The sequence below is a fragment of the Oncorhynchus kisutch genome, linkage group LG27, assembly GCF_002021735.2.
Source record: "Oncorhynchus kisutch isolate 150728-3 linkage group LG27, Okis_V2, whole genome shotgun sequence".
In the NCBI taxonomy this organism is placed as follows: Eukaryota; Metazoa; Chordata; class Actinopteri; order Salmoniformes; family Salmonidae; genus Oncorhynchus; species Oncorhynchus kisutch.
In genome coordinates this window covers 14467638-14495430 of record NC_034200.2, presented here as the reverse complement: position 1 = coordinate 14495430, position 27793 = coordinate 14467638, and the positions used below count along the sequence as shown (strand labels likewise).

The 27793-nt window shown below is 42.0% G+C and overlaps 1 protein-coding gene and 1 long non-coding RNA gene across 6 annotated transcripts in view; both read left to right on the top strand.

The window, feature by feature from the left end:
• The window catches only part of LOC109871876 (acid-sensing ion channel 1C), a 177673-nt gene that overhangs the window by 113615 nt on the left and 36265 nt on the right, over positions 1-27793 (top strand). The window lies entirely within an intron of this gene.
• LOC109871879 (uncharacterized) lies at positions 358-3798 on the top strand. 2 transcript variants are annotated; one of them, XR_002252356.2, is made up of 5 exons: positions 358-649; positions 1245-1306; positions 1472-1728; positions 2434-2562; positions 2682-3798. It is a non-coding gene; the product is annotated as an uncharacterized LOC109871879 (long non-coding RNA). The 2 variants fall into 2 exon arrangements; XR_002252357.2 differs by lacking the exon at positions 2434-2562 and having other exon boundaries at positions 359-649.

Genomic DNA, 27793 nt, shown 5'->3' with positions numbered 1-27793 from the left:
AACGACTGCCCCTAAAAAACAACTAATCCCATTGAAAACGACCTATGTAGCATCGATATGAGTCAAACATGTATTTTAGTGTAAAATGTACTACAAAGTGTATGGGATAATAATGATAGAACCCTGTAAATTTGTATTTTGACATTCGTGGTCACACATTGAGATGTGTGGTTCGTAAATGTGCAATTTTATTTTGCAAGCTTGTATCTTAATGTGTGAAAAAAATAACAACAGTCGCAAACATGTAACTTGGCATTTGAAAACATTCAATAAGATTTGCAATCATCATTTATTTTCAGAATTATTACACGTCTATTTACGACTATGAATATTCTGCAGCGAAGCAAAAAATACACTTCAAGATTGTATCTGCGCATGCTTGGAGTTATGTAACTGTTGTCACGTTACCAAGAGTTACCAAGTATGTAGAAAGTTTTTTAAACAAAGAGATTCACAAGTTTTTTTTAAATTCACTGAGCAACATTGCGGGCAGGACCTTTTACTCCTGACCAATCTGCCAAAACCACCGCCGCCTATTGCTGCAACCACTGGCCGGATTGTTCCATCAATCAAATCTCAGGAAGTAGTTTGAAGAGGAGAAGGGAAGTAATTTCTTCAAAGTAACTAGAATATAATGATCAACCTGAAGGTAATCATCTCTTTTATCTGTGTACATATTTTGTAGTTGTAAAAATGCATGACAGTAGTTTGTTTATGTGAAATATAAATAGTACATTTCAGATTAACTCAATTGACAGCAGCTAAATTAATGTTAGCTAGCTGGCTTCTGACATTCATCCTAGCTTTACTGTCAATTGGCTAGCTTTAGATGCGAGGTGGAAACAATTGTTTGTGGTAGTTAACCATCTTATTGATAAAGGTCATAAATGCCATTAGCTAGCTGTCAACATGAAGCTAGCTACCTAAATTGAAACTGCAGGGGGGAAAAACTCCCACCATAATCATAGTAGTTAGGTTTCTAAGAAAGCAATACTATATATTTGCTAGCTATATATTAAAGACTTGTTACTGACTTTTGAAGACTTTTGTCAAACTACTTCGTTCCACTGCGTTTTTGATTAATTGGTGACTGAGAAGCTGGCAAGAAAAATGCCTCATCCTTGATATAATTTGGCTGAATAAGCTTGTGAACAGTTACGTGAGTGTTTAATTAGCATAGTTAGCCAAATTACTGACTGACCAGGCTGGTTGTTATTCAGGTTATTGTTGTTATTGCCTTTCAGGTGGAGGGGAAGTAAGATTACTAGAAAGCAGAATTCTGCCAGACAACCACAGGACCCAAGAGGTATTATAGTCAATGCTTATGAACTGGACATTGTATGTGGAATTGCCCATTTATATCAGTGACACTAACAAAATGGTTGGCTTGTGCAGCAACATGTGCAGTGAATGCTAACATGGCTTTGGTGATGAACGGTACATCATGTGTATACTGTCATCTCCCAATCAGACCTCTACATGCTGTAACATGGGCCTGGATGGTGAGGCACAACTGCTTCTGGCTGCCTTACTGAATATTGCGGCCTTCAGTGGTACAGTAAGAGTCTCTACATCTCTTTCTCGTAGCCATTTAACATGTCATCATGAGGCTCCAGTTCAGCAATGCATGCTTCCAGCAGGATGCACAGACAACTATGGTTTGTATGCCCTACTGAAGGACCCTACTGTGCGGAATAGGTGGTTGTAGTTCGTTGGTCCCCAATGGTGGTGAGTATACCGGTAGCTAAACTATAGACTGCTGGTTATGTATCACTATCATCAATGACATAGCTGATGTTCACACTTCAATACAACTCAGATTTGGATTGGAAACAGAATAACATTTCAAAAGAAGGCAAATAATTAGTAGGAACCTCTTGTCATGATTGTGATGTCGCCAGATTGACTTTAGAGGCAGTATAACTTCTGCCAGCTAACTAAAATTGAGGGGAATACTGTATTGTAGCTATTTTTGACTAACTTTGCTAGTTACATTAATAGCAACATTGCCATCTCTCTAATGGAAATTTGACGACATCATAATATGGCAAAGTTGTTTCCTACTAATTATTTGCCTACTTCAGCAATGTCATCTTGTTTCCATGCCACTATAATTTAGTTTAATTTAGACTAAACAGTCACATTAGCCTTTTGAGGTGCAACCCATGTCTAAGGCACAAATAAATATTGGATGCAGCTATGGTGGTACTAGCTAACTCATGTCTGACTACAACAGTGTATGTAAACTGCCATTATTTGTTGCTTATTTCCAAGGCATAACTTAGCTCGATGAACGGGCCTGGTCGCTGTGTTCACCATTCTATTTCTCTTCACATTTTATGATATTTGAAGTGAAATAGAAAGGTGAACGCAAGGATCAGGTTGGTTCCACCAGGCTAATCATAACTACCATTGATTGTATATGTGTGAAAGAGACGATCCAGTATCTTTGATGAGGGGCCAGGAGCTGATATACGCTGCTATGCCCATAAATGTGGCTCCGGCAAAGACCTCACCTCTTGCCTGCTCACCAACGGTTGTCGATGGGGAGAACAAAATTAGGTAGATTTAGTCTGACCTGATCCAACTTCAACATAGAATAGGTGATATCTGACAACAAAAAAAAACAGATTCTAACTGCCATTGGTAATAGAACTGTGACTGTGTGCATGTGTTCACAGATACCTTTATGGAGACAGCACTTGGGAGACTTCCAAGATGATATGATGAAGTCCAGACTGACGAGACAGGCTTGATGCTGATGTCTCTGAATGGATCAAGACCTTGCACTCAGCAATATAATTATACAGGACACATCTATTTGAAGTCTGAATCCCGTTTGGGTGAAAGATCGTCCATTGACAGACTTCTTGGGGAATGCTTGGCAGATTAGCTGGTTAGCCTAGCTATAAACGTAGCTGGCTAGCTAACTTCAACGGCAATAACAGAAACACTTAACCGCTAAAACATATGGACTCCTGTAGAAATCTACGCAGTGGTGAGGAAAAGCATAGAGCTAAATATATCAAAGAAAGAAAGTGCCAATCCAAAGATGGATGAAATGAAGCTGAGTAATGAAAAATAAATGAATAACAAAGTTAACAGCTTACGTGGATAAAGCCATCCAGGATAATCATACAGTTTTGCTGACTCAACTGGAGAATAATAACAAGCAGCTACATGACCACATAGCTCTTGAAGTTGGATGTCTCCAGACTCGTGTAGAATTCCTAGAATCTTGGAGAATAGGCGCTGCCAAAACAACTAAGTTCCACTAAGACGTGTCTGTCATAGTTGCAGGACTGCCAGCTGATGAAAACGAGGACTTAATCTCCAAGGTGAACCAGCTGATATTGGTAGGCTGCGAAACTGAGTTGATTGCAGTTGAGAGGATGGGGGAGAGAGGTAAAGGTCCTGGGGTCGTGAAGGTGGGGTGTCACCCCATGAAGGAGAAAGTGGCGAATAACAATACTAAAATCCTTAAACCCATACGTTATCTCAATAAATGAAACATTTGCGTTGGCAAGAAACCTCTTTTACATGCACTCAATTAGTATTTGGTAGCATTGCCTTTAAATTGATAAACATGGGTCAAACATTTTGGGTAGCCTTCCACAAGCTTACCACAATAAGTTGGGTGAATTTTGGCCCATTCCTCCTGACAGAGCTGGTGTAACTGAGTCCGGTTCGTACACCACCTTGCTCATACACGCTTTTTCAGTTCTGCCCACAAATTTTCTTTAGGATTGAGGTCAGGGCTTTGTGATGGCCACTCCAATACCTTGACTTTGTTGTCCTTAAGCCATTTTGCCACAACTGTAGAAGTATGCTTGGGTTCATTGTCCATTTGGAAGACCCATTTGCGACCAAGCTTTAACTTCCTGACTGATGTTTTGAGATGTTGCTTCAATATATCCACATAATTTCCATTCCTCATGATGCAATCTATTTTGTGAAGTGCACCAGTCCCTCCTGCAGCAGAGCACCCCCACAACATGATCTGTCAACCCTGTGCTTCACAGTTGGGATGGTGACCTTCAGCTTGCAAGCCTCCCTGTTTTTCCTCCAAACATAACGATGGTCATTATGGCCAAACAGTTCTATTTTGTTTCATCAGACCAGAGGACATTTCTCCAAAATGTACCATCTTTGTCCCCATGTGCAGTTGCAAACCGTAGTCTGGCTTTTTTTATGGCGGTTTTGAAGCAGTGGCTTCTTCCTTGCTGAGCGGCCTTTCCCCCAAAAAATTCATAAGTCTTTGCTGATTTCTTTTGATTTTCCCATGATGTCAAGCAAAGAGGCACTTGAAATACATCCACAGGTACACCTCCAATTTACTCAATGATGTCAATTAGCCTATCAGAAGCTTCTAAAGGCATTACATAATTTTCTGGAATTTTCCAAGCTGTTTAAAGGCACAGTCAACTTAGTGTATGTAAAAAAACTTCTGACCCACTGGAATTGTGATACAGTGAATTATAAGTGAAATAATCTGTCTGTAAACAATTATTGGAAAAATGACTTGTCTCATGCACAAAGTTGATGTCCTAACCGACTTCCCAAAACTATAGTTTGTTAACAGGAATTTTGTGGAGTGGTTGAAAAACTAGTTTTAATGACTCCAACCTAAGTATATGTAAACTTCCGACTTCAACTGTATGTGTTGATGTTTATATTTTCTATATATCACAAACTGTTTCTATGTAATAGTTATTTATTTGGACACTTTAAAACTGTGTTTTGACATTGGGCAACATTCCGCTGAAAAGGCAGCACACGAAATTCAAAAATATATTTTAGAAATATGTAACTTTCACACATTAACAAGTCCAATACAGCAAATGAAAGAAACTTCTTGTTAATCTACCCATCATGTCTGCTTTCAAAAATGCTGTACAGCGAAAGCACAACATATGATTATGTTAGATCACCACCAAGTCAAAAAAACACATTTTTCCAGCCAAAGATAGGAGTCACAAAAAGCAGAAATATAGATAAAATCAATCACTAACCTTTGATGATCTTCATCAGATGACACTCATAGGATATCATGTTACACAATACATGTATGTTTTGTTCAATAATGTGCTTATTTATATCCAAAAATCTCAGTTTACATTGGCACGTTAGGTGCAGTAATGTTTTGATTCCGAAACATCCTGTGATTTTGCAGAAATACTCATAATAAACCTTGATAAAAGATACAAGTGTTATTCACAGAATTAAAGATAGACATCTCCTTAATGCAACCGTTGTGTCAGATTTTTTAAATTTTATTTACGGAAAAAGCATAATCTGTGAACAGAGCCCAATCCAGCGAGAGAAATATCAGCCATTTTGGAGTCAACAGAAGCTAGAAATAACACTAAATATCCACTTACCTTTGATGATCTTCATCAGAAGGCACTCACAGGAATCCCAGTTTGACAATAAATGACTGATTTGTTCCATAAAGTCCATCTGTAATGTCCAAATACCCACTTGTTGGTACACCTGCTCATGACGCGCGAGCACTTCGTCCAGACAAAAACTCAAAGTTCCGTTACAGGTCGTAGAAACAAGTCAAACGATGTATGGAATCAATCTTTAGGATGTTTTTAACATAAAATGTCAATAATGTTCCAACCGGAGAATTCCTATGTATGAAGAAAAGCACTGGAACGAGAGCTAACTCTGTCGGGAGGCGCGTCACGAGCCTGAGACACTCTGCCAGACCACTGACTCAAACAGGTCTCATGAGCCCCTCCTTTATAGCAGAATCCTCATTCAAGTTTCGAAAGACTGTTGACATCTAGTGGAAACCGTAGGAAGTGCAACTTGACTCCATAGACACTGTATTCGGTAGGCCAAGCTTTGAAAAACTACAAACCTCAGATTTCCCACTTCCTGGTTGGATTTGACTCAGGTTTTTGCCTGCCATATGAGTTCTGTTATACTCACAGACATCATTCAAACAGTTTTAGAAACTTGAGTGTGTTCTATCCAATACTAATAATAATATGCATATATTAGCATCTGGGACAGAGTAGGAGGCAGTTCTCTGGGCACACTATTCATCCAAAAGTGAAAATGCTGCCCCCTATCCCAAAAAGGTTATTAAAAGCATAATTTTCAACTTAAGTTTTAAGAATATAAATTGAAATTAACATTAATTTCAAATTATATTGAACTTACTCATGTAAAAACTACTGAATGAGTCCAAAACAATGCTGTGAATTATTTATTTTAATGGTATAACCAAAAATCACCAAAACAGGTTTTCTCTGCCTACTCAAGATTTCCCCTTTTCGTTTTGTAATTGTAATCCAGTATTGTAGAAAGGCAGTTTGTAAGGAGTCTTTCTCCTGATGATGGTGACATTGGGGTCTTCTACACAACTGGTGAGAGGGTAATTATCATGTAAGGAATAGAGAGACAGATTTAGGACCTTTCCCTCAACGTTGCTTATTCAAATGACCTTTCAGCATAATGAAAATGGCAGCCTTATATATTGCTTATAGCATGAGCTCAGTCAGATACAGATACTGGGTCTGTCTGACATTTCCATCGCATTGCCGGGATACATAGAGGATGATGAGAAGGGGCACTTAGTCTCCAAAGAGATTAGTTACCTCCACACGTGTGAAAGCAGTTCTGCTCCGGCTTTCCTCCCTTGCGCCGCTGAAAGAGCCAGGGTATTTGTAACGTATACGCCGGGAGTCAGAAAGCAGGTGCAGCAGGTGAGTTTAATACAGAAAAGTGTACAGTGTTCAGAAAAGTGGAAAGTGTACTGAATGTAAGATAAATCCAATGACAGCGAAGGACTGATGACAACTGAGGGCTAAATAAAGGGAGACTAATCAGGGTAGTGATGAAGTCCGGGTGTGCCTAATAATGGGGCCCAGCTGTGCATAATGAAAGGTTGTCAGTGCTGGTAGTTAGGAGACTTGCAGCGTTGAGCGCCAGAGCGGGAGTAGACTTGACAACCCCCCCCACAGCACGGCTCCAGTGCACGTTGCAGGGGGACGCTGGCCAGGGGGGCGGCCCCGAGGGTGAGGAGCAGGCCAGATCGGACGGCTCAGGTGGAAATCTCGAATTAATTTGGGATCTAGAATGTCGTCCACTGGAACCCAACACCACTCCTCTGTACGGTACCCCTCCCAGTCCACCAGGTACTGGAGCCAACCCCCACGACGTTGGGAGTCCAGGGGGGATCTGACGGCATCGGCGGTGCTTCCCTCGATTTCCAAGGGAGGTAGAGGGGTGTCATGAAGGATGGCATCATCCAGGGGACCAGGAACCACCAGCCTGAGGAGGGAAATGTGAAAATAGGGTGCGATCCGGTAGTTAGTGGGTAGCTGTAATCAGTAACTCATCTCATTGGGCCTCTGGAGGACTTTGAATGGCCCCACAAACCATGGTCTTAACTTCTGGCAGGTGGATGGGAGGTTCCTGGTGGAGAGCCAGACGCGGGATCCTCACGGCGGTGTTGGTCCATCTGCTCAATCTGGTGGAGGACGGCGCGTTGGAGCCTCATGTGGGCAGCATTCCAAACCTCTACCGGCACGACTCGTCCACCGCAGGAGCTTCGGTCTGGCTTGGGGTTCACGGATCCAGGTCCGGCTGGTACCCCAGGACGCACTGGAAGGGAGACAGCCTGGTGGAGGAGTGACAAAGTGAGTCCTGGGCATACAACGCCTAGGGAAGGATCCGGGCCTACTCCCCCTGCCAGTCCTGCCAGTGACTCCTAAGGAACCTCCCCAGCTCTTGGTTGGTTCTCTCTACCTGCCTGTTAGACTGACACCAGTACCTGGATGTGAACCTGACCATGACCCATGCTTCTCCATGAAGGCTCTCCATACCCGCGACGTGAATGGGGAACCACGGTTGGAGACGATGTCCACCGGAAGGCCATAGTGTTGGAAGACCTGCTGGAACAGTGCCTCAGCGACATGGACAGCGGTAAGGAGACCATAGAGAGTTATAAAATGGAAAGATTTGGAGAATCTGTCCACAACAACCATAACAGTGGTGAAACAATCAGATGGGAGAAGATCAGTAACAAAATCGATGGACACATAGGACCAAGGGACCTTGTGTGCGGGGGTGATGAAGAAGGCAAGGCTTTCCTGGTGCATGGGTCCAACGGTGAGTGGTGCGGTGATTTGCGTAATTGTGCTGGATCCCAATGGTCACGTATCTAGGGTTTGGAGAGGAGTGCGGGTATGAGGTTAAGTTCAGGGAGGAGTTGAGGGCCTGGAATACTCGTGGAAGGTCACAGGACTGCCCTAATGCTCTAGTGGACTCCGGGTTAGGGCGCACCGGACACCTCTAAAGCTGGTGCCCCTCCTGGCCACAATAGGGACAGAGCCCCAGCTGTCTTCAACGACGCCGCGGAGATGCATATGGTCCCTACTTCCATGGGTTCAGGCTCTTCCTCAGCCAAAGGAGGGAGGCGAGTGGCGAGGTGGACACCGGTGCTCCCGAATAAGGTTATCCACACGGATGGCCAGCGAGATGAGTGTCCAAGGATATGTTGTCTTCCTGACATGCCAACTCCATCTGTACCTCCTCGCATAGTCCACTGCGTAATAAAGTATGGAGCTCCAGCTTATTACATCCGCTGGAGGCTGCCATAGTCCGAAAGGTGAGGGTGTACGCAGCGGTCTGGGCACCCTGCCGGTACTGGAAAAGTCTCTCACCTCCGTCTCTGGAGGATGGTTGAAGACCACCCTGAACAGAGCCATGAACCTCTCATAGGAACCCAGCTCCTCCTCTCCCGTGGCAAACTTGGACCTCTCAGTGGTGGGGGCTCCCGTCTGAAATGCAAAATAGAGGGAGCACTGTAGTAGGAAACCACGATAATTTGATGGACTGCCGTCATATTCTTCCGGAAGGGACAGCCGGTCATCGCTGACCTGGGTGGATGGCGGGGTAGGCTAGGGGACAGGCTCACTGTGACGACCTGTGGTAGGAGGCCCTCTGATAGGTGTATGGGGACCGCGCAGGTGGGGTCGAGGCGGTGGAAAACGCGTAGGACTTAGTTTCGCTAGCTCATCGTGGTGTTGATGGAATAGATGACCTTATTCATTAACCATCTGGAAGAGGGTTGAATCTGCTGCTGCTTCCATATTGTGAGGTGTTATTCTGTAACGTATACGCCGGGAGTCAAAAAGCAGCTTCAGAAGGTGAGTTTAATACGGAACAGATACTAAATAACAAACATGGGACGTGTACTGAACATGAGAAAAAAACAATAACACCGAAGGACTGATGTCATCTGAGGGCTAATCGTAATCAGGGTAGTGATGAAGTCCAGGTGTGTCTAATAATGGGGCACAGGTGTGCGTAATGAAAGGTTGCCAGGACTGGTAGTAGACTGGCGACATCGACCTCCAGAGCGGGAGTAGACATGACCGTATTAACCATGCACCTATAGCTAACTTCTAGTATAAGAATATTTCAAAGATAAATACACAACGCAGAGGACGAGAGGTCAATAGAGTACTAACGATCAATGGAAATAGTGTTTTTTTCTGTAATATCAATTGTCAGAGACATGGGAGGAATTTCAGTCCGGGACTCATAGCTACATCTCAAGTACTCTTGGTCCAAATTGTTTATACATTGAACCTGAAATAGGATACTTGTTATTTGGCCATTGACCCAGTTTTATTGCAAGTAATTCTAATTGGTCATCCACAGGCTAGGGCTGGGTTATAAAACTACACCCTGTCTCTTTGTTCTGTGGAGAGAATCACAGGAGAAAATCACATAGGACAGGGGAGCATGAACATCTACCATCTACCTCCCCGCATGATTTGTTATATTTGAATAAACCTGTTTTCCTCCCACTGATTTGATTTGGGGTCTGTGTTACTGAAGAGTAACATCAACTGCTAACACTTGGTGCAGTGACCCGGATGAATTGGCCATGAAAAAAACCCAAGAAATCTCATCAACTGTGTGTTGATCCAGAAGGAAGAGAGAAGGCTGAGCGCAACCCACTTTGGGAGTCAACGCTTAATCTCCTGATTGATGGCATAAGTGCTGGGTGAGTCTAGACCAATTATAATTGTAAAAGAACCAAATCAGGTTAAAATTAGTGCATGCAATGAGTGATACGTATCTGTGATGTATAGGGGTTCAAGTCCTCTATTAAAGGTTTGAGTCCTTTTCTTAAATCCCAATCAGATAAAATAAGCCATTTTATATTTGGGTTAAATAAATATATAAACATATAGATATATAACTTTTGAAGTTAATGTAATGCCATTGTTAAGTGAGAACCACTTTGGAAAAGGGCGGAACAGCTCCTCCGGATGTGAGCATGAAAGAGATTTTAAATTCACTGTCTAGTGATTTGAAGAACCATTTCAAAGTAGAGACGTGTAGGCAAGAGATGAATAAAGAAATATTCCATCATTATTGACAAAGATGGAATATGGAATCTGTCTGATATACAAAAAGCTTGGGGGAAAATACAGAGAACTCGTTGACAAAAACAAGACGGTCTTTAACTCTATTAGCCAAAGTAAGGAAGAGTGATGAAAAATTGTGTCTTGATAACTGTGACAGGACATTTAATAGAGATAAAGAAAGTTTGAGGGCTCTTGGTGAACAGATAAAAACCTTGAAAAGTGAAATTCATCAATTACAGGAGGCAAGGGTGGCAGACTTGACCCCCACCTGTGGACCCTTTGTTCCTTCAATCTACCCTCACACTGAGTTGCGCAAGGATGATCAGATTTCAAGCATCTTGTCAGATTTGCCAGGCTTTGAGTCAACAGATTATGACACCGGTGACGAACTCTGTCTTAGGCCAACCAGAACACAGGCTGTAAAAGGTAGTAAAGACAAACCTCCAGTGACAGTAATCACACACAAATCACCATAACCAAAACAGTTGGATGAATGGTCAAAAACGTTTAAACATCCACGAAACGTTGGTTTGATAACATGGGAACATTTGAAGCGTTATGAGAAACTCTACAATCTACATCCTTATGATGGGTTAGAGTTATTAGCCTTTGTTTGGAACAACCATGAACATGGTGTACTTGAAGAGAAGGTTTATAGAGCTGTGGTTGGTGAAGAGCAAGGTGTGGCAGATGGACAGAGAGCCATACATTTTTCACTTAAGGGTTTGACCAATGGGTACTTAAGGGTCTCTCCAATTGTGGAGAGAGAAACAAATGTGCTCAAAAACCAAAATAAATGTTTGAATATGAAGAAAGGTTTAGAGCAGAGGTGATTAGACACAGTGGGTTACCCGACATGGAAGATAAAGATAAACTCAATTCCTCCAAAATGTGGTATTCGCCCATCAGCTGATGCAATCCATACATGATGATTGTCAAAAAACTTTTGTTTCCACAACTAATGACTAGGAGAGACAAAACTATGGCAACATCATCAACAGGTTGTCACGACTGGACAGAGACATCAATCAACGTAATAAACCGGTTGTTATCGCAGTTGTGCAGATTCTGAGTGAAACCAACAACATTATTCGTTCAGCAAAAGAGAAACCTGGTGTATGTCATTATTGTGTGATTTCTGGTCACTGGCAACAAGAATGTTAGGAAAGAAAACGTGTTCTTATGAGGAATGCAGGGTCCGTCTAAGGGAAAATGGAATCAAGACAACAGCCCCAACGACACAATGCTGGTGCAGAAATTTAAGAAGCTCTCTCCGGCTCAGCAGCAGAGTTTGCTGGATGCTGTGGAGGTAAACTAATAGACCCCTTCTTACGTCCCATCTCAGCTGGTGTACATATGAAATCGGATGGAATATATGTAAACATGATGGTTAACAACTTTGCGGTAGATTTCTTTAGTAGATACGGGTGCTGAAGTCACTGTATTGCCCATATCTTATGCAAACATATGTTTTCAGTACAAGGGCAAGAAGATGGAAGCAACAGGATATGAAACAGCCCAAACCATTATCAATTTCTATTGGTCCAATGAAGATTGATGCAGGGGTGTGGATAGGCTCATTTGAACAACCTATTTTAGGCCTTGATGTTATTATGCAACTTGACTCTACATTGAACATTTCTGAAGGAAAGGTGACGTGGCAAATTAGACAACTGCAGGATTCTACAGTTCAGAACAATCTTATTTGAACTATGATGAATAATGAGTGTGGAACTTTTGGATATGGAACCAGTGTGCTTGACAGTTGTTGCCCCACCTTGCACAAAACAATATCCCATTAGCAAGGAAGCTATGGGCACTACTAAAGTAGTGATTAAAGATCTATGGGACATGGGTATAGTTGAAAAGACACATTCTGCCTCTAATAGCCCAGTATGGCCAGTGAAATTATTCAAGTGGTGACTAGCGAGTGACAGTGGACTACAGGAATGGAAATGACGCCATCTCCAACTCACTCCACTGGTGGCTGATACTTCAACCATTTTTTCCTCATTGTCACCTGCTCACTCTGTGTTCTCAGTCATTGATATGGCTAATGGGTTCTGGTCTGTACCCTTACATCCAGAGGTCCATCCATGGCTTGCTTTGTTTGTGGATGGTTAACAGTATTAGTGAACTCTCCAAGTTCTCCCTCTGATGTCATACAATATGTTGATGATATATTGTTGGCCTCAGAAGATGAGGAAACGCATGCTAAAATCACTGTTAGAATGCTTGCATTGCCACAGGCCATAAAGCTAGTCCTAAGAAGGCCCTACTCATGCAATCACAGGTTATCAACCTTGGTCAACTGGTCTCAGGGTAAAAAGGAGCGATGACACAAAGTCGTACGGCTGCCATACAAGCTGCAAAGGAGCCCACTACTATTAAAGAACTTCGCTTCTTCATGGGCTTGTGCAACTACAACAGATGCTGGGTGGACTCCTTCACCAACATTTCAAAACCCTTTAACGACATCCTCAAGGGAGACCCTGATTCAAAAGACTCTGTAGCCTTCATAGAAGAACAGAAAGAGGTTTTTGGCAAGCTCAGACTAACTTTGTCATCAATACTGGCTTTGGGCATTCCGGACTCAGGCCAACCGTTCACCCTCTTTGTGGCTGAGAAAGATGGCCACATGACCTCAGTGCTGACACAAGACCATGGTGATTGTCAGAAACCTCTATGCTACTATTCAAAGAAATTGGATGATGTGGCTTTGGGATGGGGTCCCTGTCAGAGCTATGCAGGCTACTTATGTCGTTGTGTCGATGGTGGCATCGCTTGTTATCGACCAACATCTTACCATCAAGTGTCCACATGCTGTTCATGCTCTTTTGACAATGAATTGAGCTGCACAAGTCACAGCTGCTCATTGGAACAAATGGTCGACAGTGTTGGAGGCTCCTAACATCATCAAACAACGCGTGACACACCATGTTATCCAGCTACTCTGATGCTTCCTCCAGCTACCACATTACTTGAACACGACTGTTGTGAGTTGGTTTTGGATCAGCTCTCTGATGGGTTTATTAAGAGTCATCTGTTGGAAAACCCTGAGTTTATTTTCTACACAGACGGTTCAAGCATTGTGGAGGGGGGTGCGAGGAAGGCAGGCTGGGCAGTTAGGGACAAAATGGGAAGGTCCTTATCAAGTTTTGTTCATAACGTGGTCAGCAGTAAAAGTCCAGGTAAAATCACGATGGATACATGTCACTCATTGCAAGGTTGTCCATTTCGCTGACAAAGCGGAGCCTGGAGAATAAAGAACTGATTGACCCCCGATTGCTAATCAATCTCAGGTGAAGAAGCATAGTAAGATGATCAGAACCTGATAAGCTTCTACGTTGTTCACCACAGTCATCATATTAGGGAGATCTAGGTGAAGTGTCCAAAGTTTTCCTGAAAATCAGGACATGCTTACTTAGGGAGATCTATGTGAAGAATCAATTTCTCTTGAAACCAGGACACGTTACCTTCACTTCTTTGTGTCCTTTGTTACAGGTTATGAGAATCTACCATCTGAAGCTGAAGCAATATCCCTTGACCCAAGGGCTGTACTTGAAATGATACAAGATCACCGGTGAAGTGTTCATTAGAGAAGTCCTTATCAACCAGTGGAACAGAAGAAGAATTCCTCACTACCGGCAGACTGTCAGAACATAACTTCTAATAGTTATCTATGTGGGACTGATACCAGTGTGAAAGAGCTGGTCTCTTTTAAGGGACTTGGTGAATGGTTACCTTGCCAATAGGACGATTGAATATTATTGTCTTGTAGACACTATATTTTTGTTGGGAGTTTCCTCGTAATACAGGATGTGGTAGAAATCGTAAGGGACATCATCATTACACCTGTTAATACTTATTTTCTATCACTTTGAAATCTGTTTGTTATTGCAACAGCAAGTAAAATATGCCCTTTGTGTTTTATAGAGATGCTAGGTGTGAATGATTTTACGCTTACTGCTAATGTTTTTTATATTGTCAATTTTTTTCATGTGTTCTAAAAATAGATTTTAATTATATGTATTTTTTTAAATGGACTAGGGGGTGTGTGTAAGAATATCTAGAAGATAAATACACAACACAGAGGACGAGAGGTCAATAGAGTACTAACGATCAATGGAAATAGTGTTTTTTTCTGTAATATCAATGGTCAGAGACATGGGAGGAATTTCAGTATGGGACTCATAGCTACATGGCAAGTTCTCATTGGTCCAAATTGTTTATATGTTGAACCTGAAATGGGATACTTGTTATATGGCCATTGGCCCAGTTTTATTTCAAGGAATTCAAATTGGTCAACCACAGGCTAGGGCTGGGTTATAAAACTACATTCTGTCCCTTTGTTCTGTGGAGAGAATCACTGGAGAGAATCACTGAGGACAGGGGAGCATGAACATCTACCATCTACCTCCACGCATGATTTGTTCTCTTTGAATAAAACTATTTTCCTCCCCCTGATTTGCTTTGCGGTCTGTGTTATTGAAGAGTAACATCAACTGCTAACAGGGCCCTATCGATCGCAGAGTCTCAGGGATTAATTACTGAAATGTGCTTTCACATCACCACAAACTAATTTGGTTTAGTGGCCGCAGGATTAAACCTCCCATGGGTGACCAAGGCGTTTGCTCTCATAATTGCAAAGATAATATTCTGGAGACACAGTAGTGTTGCCCTGTTTGAAGTGAGCATGTACTGTGTGTCTACTCTACCGTTTAAACTGATCTACTTACTGTTTTATACTGTAGGCCATCTTCAATATTGTTATTGTTACTAGAGTCATATTTGGGTTATTATACAGGTATAAGAGCAACTCAATGTAAAAGTGTCACCCAAAATCATATAGGCTAATTTATGGGTTCACACAATCTCATTGTTGATTGGAAGTTGAATTGGGTTTTATTAATTGTTTTACTCTATGGTCTGCTCTGCCAGCCCAAGGTATAATCGGATAGATTTTCTGACTAAAGGTAGCGTCAGCCAAACTCCTGCACAGTCCTGTCTCTTCCCTGGGTTGGGAAAGAGGGAATAGAGATTATTCTAAGCTCTTTCCCGTTGTCGAAATTCACTTCACCACAGTGGCGTAAAACCAACTCAAGCATTAGCTCTTCAAATACAAGAGGATTATATTCATTACGGTTCACCAAGCTCTTTCACCAAATGCTCTCTCCCACCTATGAGTCTACATTAAACTGAATTCGTTTTTTAATAAAAATTGAACATGGCTATATATAGCTCTCTTTGGGCAAAATATAATGCTCTTAAACAATTTAATAGAGCTCATCAATAAATGTCTTGACTCAAACATTTGTAACAACAAATGTCTTCAACAAATTAATCGCAATGGGAACAGATGCCTATGATAATGGATTAACATAAACTTAGGTCTTGAATCACATCAGCCCAGTCTCCACTATACCTGTAGCAGAGATAAACAGGGAGGTAGGCTCATTAATTATTTATTTTGTATTACACATGAGAGGGAGACTGCAGAAAACACACTGTAAACTGCTGATCAAAGTTAAGAGTCCAGCTCCCTCTAGTTGACATATTCATTTTGGAGAAGCATACAGGCGATGCAGACTTGTTTTTATATTAGATAGTGCAACAGCCTTAAAGTTAATGGATGGAACTGGTTTGCTAGATGAGCAAGGCCAGACAGATGACTTGTTAAAATCATTGAAGAAACCAAAAATGTACAAGAACAAACAACATACATTTATTGATACCTAAACTCCTGTATTTTGAAGAATATGTTGTCTCTGAAAATATGGATTCCAGTGTCTGGCTATTCAATAAAACCATAACTTCGTGTTATTTGTGACCTTGTACATCATGTAGAGGAGAACATTGTGATCCAAAGGCGTTTCTTTACTTCATAATGTGGAAATAACGCTTCTAGACTTATAGTACTTTCTTACATCTGCAGCCGGTGCAATTCTATTCCTATAATTGAATTCAATGTGCATCATTGCTGTGGTCTCTGATTGAACCCACTGTTCCAACTAACCCTCTGTGGGACTATTTCTCATATCCCAATGAAACTCTATCTCCTGCTCTTCAATGTGCCTTCTAAGATCTCACCAAGGATTGGCTGAATCAACAATCCATCTCTCCTTTCCTGCTTCTGATGATAGCCCACCCCTTTTTGCTGGGGAAAGTGGACCCTTATTGATTCGATTGCTCTCCCCCCTTTACTTTTGGACAACCTCCCTGCCACCAACAATCTTTCTGAGCTTCACTGGAGCACCAGGAGCTTGTGTACGGTAGCAGAAGTTGTGGTTAAAAGGAACTGTCTTTCAGAGATCCACAAGACTAGCAGAGCTTGCATCGTAGTGATTGTGGTTGTGAAGAAACCTCAACTTTAGCTGCTTGATATAGGAGGATGGGTTCCCCCGACAGTGGAGGACGAGCATCCCCGGGGTTCCTCCTCACATCACGGTGTCCTGCTTCCTCTACCAGGTGGTGGGCATGGTGATTTTGTACTACCAGTACCACCATGTCCCCATCCCGGAAGAGATGGATAGCCATGTCATGCTTTTCCCAGCTATCAATCTCTGTAACTATAATAGCTTCCATAAGTCCCAGGTGTGAAGGAACAACCTGCTCTAGATGGCCTGCATGTTGGACGTGGAGCAGGGAGACTTTGACTTCCTGGCTGCACTGGGGCAGCCCACAGACAACAGCAGGTTCTTCCCCAGCAAGACCTTCAACATGCTAGAATTTGTGCAATTGACAAATCACAACATAGATGAGATGCTGCTGGACTGCAGATATTAAGGGAGGGAGTTCGGTCAGGAGAACTTTACAATGGTAAGTATGGATGGATGGGGCAGTCTGAGGCATTCTGGCAATTTATCTTTCGCAATAAGAGACAAAATCCCTGTGCAGTTGCCTACTTGGGGCTTGCGGCTGTCATCGATGCTTGTTTAATGTAAGCGGGTCAGAGACGCAATTTCAGGGCTACTGATCCAGTCTTTGAGCTGTCCCAAAAGTCCCGTTATTTTCAAACTCTGCAATGCTCTTGTAGTGGGAGATGTGCAACGACAGGTTTTGAGAACGGTGATCGGCAATAGCCAACGAGAGATTGACAGAGAAGAAGCCAGTGAGATGACGTTGTATCGCATCACCCAGAATGTGTAGACTCTCGAGCAGGAGCGAGGACTTCTACTAGTATGCGTTTATACTTGCCTTTAACCAAAAGCCAAAGTGTAAAATCGTTACAGCACTGAAGTTCACAAGTAATGTTATTCAATTCAAAATGTATTGGCTAGATATTTCAACTCTTTATGGCAAATGTGAATGTCTGACTGAAAACGTTGATGAGGCTGCTTTGAGCCACAGCTCGAAATAGCTACGTTAATGATCTAATCAAATCAGCACATCATTATTTTCAAGAGACGTGGTATTGAAAATCCTCACGACCAAGTGAAGAATCGTGTAGTGTGACCCCCCCCCCCCCCCCCCCCCCCCCCGTCTGTGACACATTTTATTAGTGCGCGCGCCATTATGTTGGCAAGACAAAAAAAAAGACAAGGAAGGATAGTCGTTTAATGTGAGAGGATCAGCGATGTTAGGATTATAAAAGTATTGTACTATGCACCCGGCATTATGGGGGATCTGTCAGAGTAAAGCAGTAAGCAATGGTCCACGGAGGACTGTTCATCTTCGTTTCTCCAGAGTTGCGGATAGAAACAGTTTGATAACGTTACCAGCAATGTTATAATATATCTAAATCAGGGATGTGCGGGTACGCTCAGATAGGAGAGATGTTAGTTACAGACAAATGATGTCAGTGACGTGAGCCATTTTCCTTCATTTAAAAAGTTATGAACAAATGTGAGTATGCGGTAAAATAATTTTGTTGGCACTTTTAGAGTCTGTAGGGTCTTTATGTGTAATTGTAGTAATTAAAGTAGTTTGCTGGGTCTCACTTTCGAGAAATACATTGCATGCATCCATAACGGATCAATCAAGAGATGGTTTTGAAGACATGCCAAAGGACTTGGCAAAAAAGCAAACATGATAGTGAATGTCTGAGGACCATTAAGCACTTAATTCGTGCACTTACCTCCATTCAATTTTCACAGATGGTAAGTTGAATTGTAATGGAATTGTTGTTTATTGGTGTCAGGAGATTTATTGTGGAAAAAGTGATGAGAAATATCACAGAGGATCAATGTCATGCTGAATCATTCCAAAAGCGGTCATGAGAAGAGATGCCCAGCACACCTTAACATGCAGACTACATATTCTCAGACAAAGTCATTTACAGTAAAGTAATACACTTTGAGGTAAATATGACTTAACATTCAAAATATGTTTACATGTTTTCATTTTAGACCTGTGAGTAGAAGATGAAAATCCACAGGCCGCTCGTTAGGATTAAGCATTTAGCATTTTTGGAAAGCATTCTTGGCATGTTGATTAAAGGAATATTGCAAGTAGCTCTGGGGTGATACAAATTCCGGTATGAGAGAGTGTGAAGATTTCGCTCTCAAGCAGGATTATAAGGCGGGATTTGGATTCATCACCAGTGGGCAATGCCAGTTCCAAGGGTATGATGCCAATCCCTATATGGTGCAATGCCAAACCATTTTCTTAAACAGCTGTCACAAGTTTTTACCTCTCTTTTAGTAGCGAGAGTTGGTTTATCTGAGCAGGTGGGAATAATTGCTATTTCAAAAATTGTAACTGCTCTGAAATGTAAACTATTAACGTGCTATATGGCCCAGCCAAATCTCGTCTGAATCTATTCATCATGCGTTATAAAGCAAACATGTGCTGTTTTCCAGCTTTCCAGTCACTGTTATTCTTTTGAAAACGGCCAAGGAAATCTTTTCATCATCACAACGGCTTTGTCAGCAGCAACTAAGACAAGAACTCAGATATTTATATTACCTTCTCTTGGGAACATTAAACGATTCAGTTGCACTTTATATTGACAAGTCTTTTAGCAACACGACATTTTGATTTACAGTAAGTTGAGGAGCATTCCTTTACTCCAACATTCTGCCTGTCATGTCCGTCTGGTTCTGGGGGTTTTCTTTACCCACAACCCCCTGCAGAGAAGATAAAATAATGTCAGCAGAATTTGAATGGAACTTAATCGTCCTGCTGTAGAGACAGGGGAAGGATGTATTTTGATGAAATGGACCATTGATTTGGTGATGAAAGCCTAGAACCAGGAGGGGTTGTCATGCAGCATAGTGTCTTTGTACAGGAGCAGAAGTGAAACTGAGAGTCAAATGACTTATCTTAACTAGATAGACAAAGGTCTACATTGAAAAATGATGCCCCACTGTTAAACACATGCCAAAACAGACACCCGTAGCGTTCCATGCATCAATACAATTCCCATAATGGAGATAATAGAGAAGCATTGGAGTCAGTGTGTGTAATGTCCATTATGACAGACAATTAAAAGTTGGTGGTGTACTGTCTTTTAGTCACCTCTAGAAACAACTACAATATTGTTTGATGTTAAGCTAAATGAAATGGGACGAACACAGTTCTAAGCTAACTAAGGCATATAGACGGACTAGAAAAGCCAGGTGATGTGTCTGTCCGTGGTTTCGCAGTCTAATAAGTCTGACCTTGGCTTATGACACCCGCACAAAACGAAGGGAAGATTTCAACTAAATGTCTGAAATTGGAGAAGCTGAGAAGGCCTAAGTATAGAGGAGCCCGATTAAAGATTAATGGAGCTCTCCTCTCTCTCCTTTATCAGCCAGGTCCTGGCTGCATGAATCCCCCTCCTCCTTTCCTTTCCTCTCCTCCTTCTTCTCCTCTCCTCTCCTCCTCTGCCTGTTGATCTGACAGCAGTGTGAGGTTCAGAATCAGGCACAGAGAGGAGATAAGAGGGGATGGAATTCAGATGACTCGACTCTAACGTGCATCATGGACCTAAGGTTAAATCAAATCGAACCAGGAGGAACAAGGAAGGAGACTTTCTAGGCCTAGTTCTAGTGACCTTGCTGTGTGCTATTGCATGAAATGTAAGACTGCTGCTTTACGTTGTGGTACTGCTTACGTTTGCTGTCCAGTATAGAATACATGTTGATTTTATTTATAGCAAACTATCCAATTTCACTGGTAACCAATAGACTATAGTAGACGCATCCTATTCTGTACAATATGTTGGTATTCCCTAGCTATAGCGAACCCTGGTTGCTATGGCTGGCAGTGGGTAGAGAGGTGCGTGTGTGAGAGGGAGCACGAGTCACAGCATGACTGCGTCATTTGGGGAAACTGCAGATGTTTCCGGTAATGATCTAGATATTGGTGCGATAATATTGAGGAATTTGGGCGACAAATATCGGGGCACCAAGAGCAATTATTCCCTCGGCAAGAAGTGGAGGAATGATTCTGGGTGCTTGAATTCACTGAAGAAGAAACGGTCTCAAGTAGAAAGATGCAGGCAGATGGCAAATACTTATTTAAGCCAAGTGCTAAAAATATACATTTATTACAAGTACGGATGCTTCAATGATGTTGTCTCTCCTTTGACACTGCTGTAGTCATTATTAGAAACAAAAATATATCCCACTGTCTAGTTTTACAAATGTGAATCTGTGAACTTCTTTTTGGTGTCATGTACATTTTAATATAATATACATGCCACGGTACAAAACATTAAGGACACCTGCTCTTTCCATGACAGACTGACCAGGTGAATCCAGGGGAAAAGCTGTGATCCCTTATTGATGTCACTTGTTCAATCAACTTCAATCAGTGTAGATGAAGAGGAGGAGACAGTTTCAAGAAGGATTTTAAGCCTTAAGACAATTGAGACATGGACTGTGTTTGTATGTGTGCCATTCAGAGGGTAAATGGGCAAGTCAAAATATTTATGTGCCTTTGAACGGGGTATGGTTGTTAGTGTTATGCGCACTGGTTTGTGTCAAGAACTGCAAACGGTGCTGGGTTTTTATGCTCAACAGTTTCCCAAGTGTATCAAGAATGGTCCACCACCCAAAGGACATCCAGCAAACTTGACACAAATGTTAGAAGCATTGGAGTCTACATGGGCCAGCATCCCTGTGGAACGCTTTCAACACCTTGTAGGGTCCATGCCCCGTTGATGTGTGTATGCCCTTTCTGCTACATTCTTTTACAGTATGCCATCTAGAATTAAGCAAAAAGGTTGTATGAGTCTCCAAACATTTTAACAGAGACAAATAGATCAAACCAAAGTAAATATCACAACCCCTTATTTAATTATCAAAGTGAAGCTAATGTATCTCACACAGCCACCTCATTGCATCAAATAGTGGCAGTTTTCCAGACCTGGATTCAAATACCATTCAAAGTCACTTTATATTGGCTTGATTGAGTGTTTTTAAGGTTAGAGTTAGGTTTCAAATCTGATGTTATGATTTTTTTTTGCTGTGCCAGGTAGTGACCACTCTGCAGAGCTTCCTTCAGGGCAAGACTCATGATAATAAATGGCAACCTGTGTTTGAAGCAGGGAGAGATAATCCTGATCACATAAATCAGCCTGGCTGTCAATGAATATTTGCTGTGCTCATGCCGAAGTTTGCATTCAGTAATATAGTTGCTATCGATTGTTGGGTTTGCGCTTCATCATACCAACGATTTGTCAAGATGGGAGAGTAATCTGTTACAGATTATATTTTGTGGTCTGATCAAAGTTTCCTGACCGTTGAGGTCTCAAGTTTTCTCTTGAAATGTCTGTTTTAATAATATTTTTTTAAATGTAATGTACTGTCTGTCTGTGGGTGGGTGGGTGGATTTTTCTTCAGTGTTCAGTGTTTATCAGTCTGTAACCCCCAGACCTCTGGATATGCTATTCTTTCACTCCTTGCAGTAATTATAGCAAGCTACCTTAATTTACTGTTGGACGGCCTCTGGTTGGGGTGAGTAAAGGGTTGGGAATGAGAGTGCCAACTCTGTCTGTCTGATGATTGGTACTCTCAGACTGCAGGCACAGGGCAGATGTTCACCTGCCTCCTCCAAAGCATCTTCTTTTGGGGTGCTGCTATAGGCCACCAAGTGTTCACAGTGAGTATTTGGATAATATGTGTGCAATGCTTGAAAGTGTGTGTAATGTTAACATAGGTCTATTTTCTGAGGACCTGAGCATTGACAAGTTTAGCAACTAGCTGTCCTCTAAAGAGGAAGCTTTTAAATGTGACTAATGCCTATAATATGACCCAGGTTTTCACTCAACCAACTAAAGTGTTTACTAATATTGTTGGATCTGTGACATCCACTTGTATTGATCATATCTTCACTAATTCTGCGGAGATTTGCGACAAAGCAATATCAATTCTCATTGGCTGTAGTGACCATAACATTGTGGCAATAACAAGGAAAGCCAAGGTGCCTAAGGTTGGACCTAAAGTCATTTATAAGGGGAAGATGAACAGAGCAAAGTGCAGAGAGATCCTTGATGAAAATGACCCTAAGCACACAGCCAAAACAACGTAGGAGTGGCTTCTGGACAAGACTCCGAATGTCCTTGAGTGGCCAAGCCTGAGCCCAGACCTGAACCTGATCAAACATCTCTGGAGAGACCTGGAAATAGCTGTGCAGCGACACTTCACATCCAACCTGACAGAGCTTGAGAGGATCTGCAGAGAAGAATGGGAGAAACTCCCCAAATACAGGTGTGCCAAGCTTGTAGCGTCACATCCAAGAAAACTCAGGGCTGTAATTGCTGCAAACGGTGATTCAACAAAGTACTGAGTAAGGGGCCTGAATACATCTGGACCTGTGAAATTTTTATTGTTTTTGCTTTGTCATTATGGGGTATTGTGTGTAGATTGATGAGGTAAAAAAAACGATTTAATCAATTTTTGAATAACGTAACAAAATGTGAAAAAAGTCAAGGGGTCTGAATACTTTCAGAATACACAGTACTGTACTGTAAATTGAGAAACTTGGTGACTGAACATAACAAAAAGGATATATTATTTTACCAAACTAAGATAAATGACATAAAACACATTGGAAAAATTCTTTGGAGTACCTTAAATTATATCATTGGTAGAAAACCCAATTCATCCCCATCATTCATCGAAGATGATGGGCCATTCATAACAAAACCTTTCAATATTGCCAATCCTTCCAATGAATATTTCACGAGTAAAGTGGAAAAACTCAGAAGTGAAATGAAAACATTGAACAGTGAACCATCATATTTAGTATAAAAGATCTAATAATGAAATAGAAGGATTGCAGTTTTGAATTTGGTCAAGTTAGTGTGGGAGAGGTGGAAAAACTACTGTTACTAGGTATAGACAACCTTGATGGGAAAATTGGGAATGGTAGCAGACTCTAGTACAACCCCTATTTGATATATCTTTAACCAAAGCCTAAAATGAGTGAATGTGTCTACAGGTGTGGAAGGAAGCTAAAGTAATTCCACTGCCTGAAAATAGTAAAGCACGCTTTGCTGGTTCTAACAGTCGCCCCATGAGTTTGCTGCCTGTTCTTAGTAAACTGATGGCGAGAATTGTGTTTGACCAAATGCAATGCTACTTTTCAGAGAACAAGTTAACTACTGAATTTCAGCATGCGTATAAAGAAGGGCACTCGACTTTTACTGCACTGACTCAGATGACAAAGGATTGGTTAAAATAAATGGATAATAAGATAGTTGGAGCTGCATTGTTAGATTTCAGTGCAGCCTTTGATGTTATTGATCAGAAATTGTTATTGAAGAAACTCACTTGCTATGGCTTTACATCAACTGCCATCACATGGTTGCATAGTTATTTATCCAGTCGAACCCGGAGTGTGTTCTTCAACGTAAGCTTCTCTAACATCAGATATGTACCGTGTGGTGTCTGTCCGTCAGGGCCTTGGGCCTTTTCTCTATTTTTACAATTGATTTGTCAATGGTTTTACACAAAGCTAGAATGACTATGTCTGCAGATGACTCCACACTCTACATGTCAGCACCCAAAGCCAGAGAGCTCACTGAAATTCTAAATCAGGAGTTACAGTCAGTTATCATAGTGGGTGATTAATAATAAACTGGTCTTAAATACATCTAACACTAAAAGTATTGTATTTGGTTATAAACATTCTCTAAGACTTACACCTCAACACTGGTCACGCCTTTTATGCAAAGTTGTGCATAAAAGGGTGTGACCATTGAGAAAGTTGAGGAAGCTAAACTCCTGGGTATAACACTGGATGGTCAATTATCACGGTGAAGTCATATTGTCAAAGTTGTTGCGCAGATGGGGAGGGGTATGTCTATTATAAAACTATGTTCTGCATTTTTTTTTTTACACAAAAATGAATTGTACTAGCTGTGAAGGCTCTGCTCTTGTCCCATCTTGATTACTGTTCGGTTATATGGTTATATGGTTAAGTGCAGCAAAACAGAGCAGCACACCTTGCCCTTAACTGCACGTACAGCACTAACATCAACAACATGCATGTCAGTCTTTCCTGGGTGAGAGAGAGATGAGCTGCTTCTCTAGTAGTTTTCACGAGAACTATTACTGTGATGAAAACGGCAGATTGTCTGCATAATCAAATAACAGTCAGCTCAGACACCCATACCTAACAAGACATGCCACCAGGGGTCTCTTCACAGTCCCCAAGTCAAAATCGAATTCATGGCAACGCATGGTGTTATACAGAGCCACGATCACATCTCCAATTACTCAAGCAGAAAGCTAAATGACCTATACAAAATTGATTAAACAACATCTCATGGAACGGCAGGGACTGTGCGGGGACACACACAAACACACGCGCACACACAGATGTACACATACACACAAACACACGCGCACACACAGACACGTTCCAACACACATTGTTTTTGTTGTATTGTTCATCTTCTTTTTTAGTTGTATTGTTTGTATATCATTGTATTCAAATATGTTGTGACTGTCGTTGTCTATTAATCTATCAGTGTTTTGTTGTCATGTTTTGTGTTTCTTGTGGACCCCAGGAAGAGTAGCTGCTCCTTCCGCAAAAGCTAATGGGGATCCAAATAAACAAATAAATCAAATGTGACGCCAGGGTGGCGGAGAGAGACAGAGAGTGAGAAAGATAGAAAGGGGGTGAGAGAAGCAGAGCGAGAGACCAGGTCGTTAGACAGAGAGGTATACAGAGAGAGCTGCATGATGACACTGGGCTGGCAAACAGAAAGAGAAAGACTGCAAGGGTGGCAGGCAGACAGAGAGATACACTACATGGCCAAAAGTATGGTAATACTCCTTCAAATGAGTGGATTTGGCTATTTCAGTCACACCCGTTGCTGACAGGTGTATAAAATCGAGCACACAGCCATGCAATCTCTATAGGCCAACAATGGCAGTAGAAGAACTCAGTGACTTTCAACGTGACACCGTCATAGGATGCCACCTTTCCAACAAGTCAGTTTGTCAAATTGATGTCCTGCTAAAGCTGCCCTGGTCAAATGTAAGTGCTGTTATTGTGAAGTGGAAAGGTCAAGGAGCAATAATGGCTCAGCCGCGAAGTGGTAGGCCACACAAGCTCACAGAATGGGACCGCTGAGTGCTGAAGCGCGTACCGCATAAAAATCGTATATTGTCGGTTGCAACACTCACTACCGAGTTCCAAACTGCCTCTGGAAGCAACGTCAGCACAAGAACTGTTCGTTGGGAGCTTCATGAAATGGGTTTCCATGGCCAAGCAGACGCACACAAGCCTAATATCACCATGCGCAATGCCAAGCGTTGGCTGGAGTGGTGTAAATCTCACCGCCATTGGACTGGAGCAGTGGAAATGAGTTCTCTGGAGTGATGAATCACGCTTCTTCCGACTGACAAATCTGGGTTTGGCAGATGCCAGGAAAACGCTACCTGCCCCAATGCAAGGTGCCAACTGTAAAGTTTTGTGGAGGAGAAATAATGGTCTGGGACTGTTTTTCATGATTCGGGCTAGGCCCTCTAGTTCGAGTGAAGGGAAATCTTAACTCTACAACATACAATGACATTCTAGATGATTCTGTGCTTTCCTGTTTCATTATGACAATGCCCAAAGCGAGGTCCATACAGAAATGGTTTGTCATGATAGGTGTAGAAGAACTTGATTGGCCGGCATAGGACCCTGACCTCAACCTCATCGAATACCTTTGGAATGAATTGGAACGCCAACTGCGAGCCAGGCTTAATTGCCCAACATCAGTGCCCGACCTCACTAATGCTCTTGTGGCTGAATGGAGCAAGTCCCCGCAGCAATGTTCCAACATCTAGTGGAAAGCCTTCCTGGAAGAGTGGACGTTGTTATAGCAGCAAAGAGGGAACCAACTCCATATTAATTCCCATGAATATGGAATGAGATGTTCGTAGTCCACATACTTTTGGCCTTGTAGTGTTTATCCATACAGAGAGAGAAAGAGCGACAGAGCGACAGAGAGACAGGGAGAGATAGTAGTCCTCACAGTGAGAGAATAACAAAGGTGCATAAAGTTGGAGGAATTCAGATATGATGTCTTCGTTTGAGAACTATCCAGACTTTTTAAACTACAACGCATGACATGGTTCAATGTGCCTATAAATCAGCACAATCCATTTATTTGATTTTATTATAGCCACCGTCGTCTTGCTATAATATATTTGGATCATGTAAATTGTGCTTATGCCGATACAATTTTTTTGTTGTAAAAGAGAGCACTGTGCAATACGGCGAACATAGCAAATGAGGTGTTTGTGGTAACCACATGGGGGCCACCATCTTTATGCACCTTTGCCTTTGGGATGGGTGCTCCTGCCTGACAGATACCATGGTGTGTCAGCAGTGGTGAGAACTCATCCAGCCAGCGGCCCAGCAGTTCAGCCATCTAGGAGACTACAAACAACTGGGAACAGGCATTATTAAGTGAGGTGAAGGACATAATAGAGTGAAGGAGTCTGGGGGTTATAATGCTGTGATGTCTACAGTGTATGCGGACAGAGAGATGGGAGAAGGAGGGATGGATACCAGCAGACAGGACTCAGGCAACAGAGATAGAATGACGGGAACTAGAGAGGGAACACTAAAAGTGGACCGTTGTCTCATAATTGTGCTTCACGAAGGCCAAATAACTGCAAGCTACAGTTACAGTATTGGCAGTTTGGTCAGTAGCACTGAAGACATACAATAAAGGAATGTCAAGACTGGGAATGTACTCTCCACTAAGGAAGCCATTTTCTGGCTGGAGGTGAGAGAGAGGGAGGGTGAAATCACACCATTTAACCTCATTAGGTTCTTAGATTGAGACCCAAGCATGAGTTTATTCATCCACAACCAATTGTAGTCACACTGTTATGTTATCATATGAAATGTGTGTTTTATGAAGTGGTCTCAATGTCCACTGTCTACGTTGATAAAAACAGATACATAATGTTTTCTTCAGCTGGACTATCATTGGCCAGGATCACTAGACTGGAGCC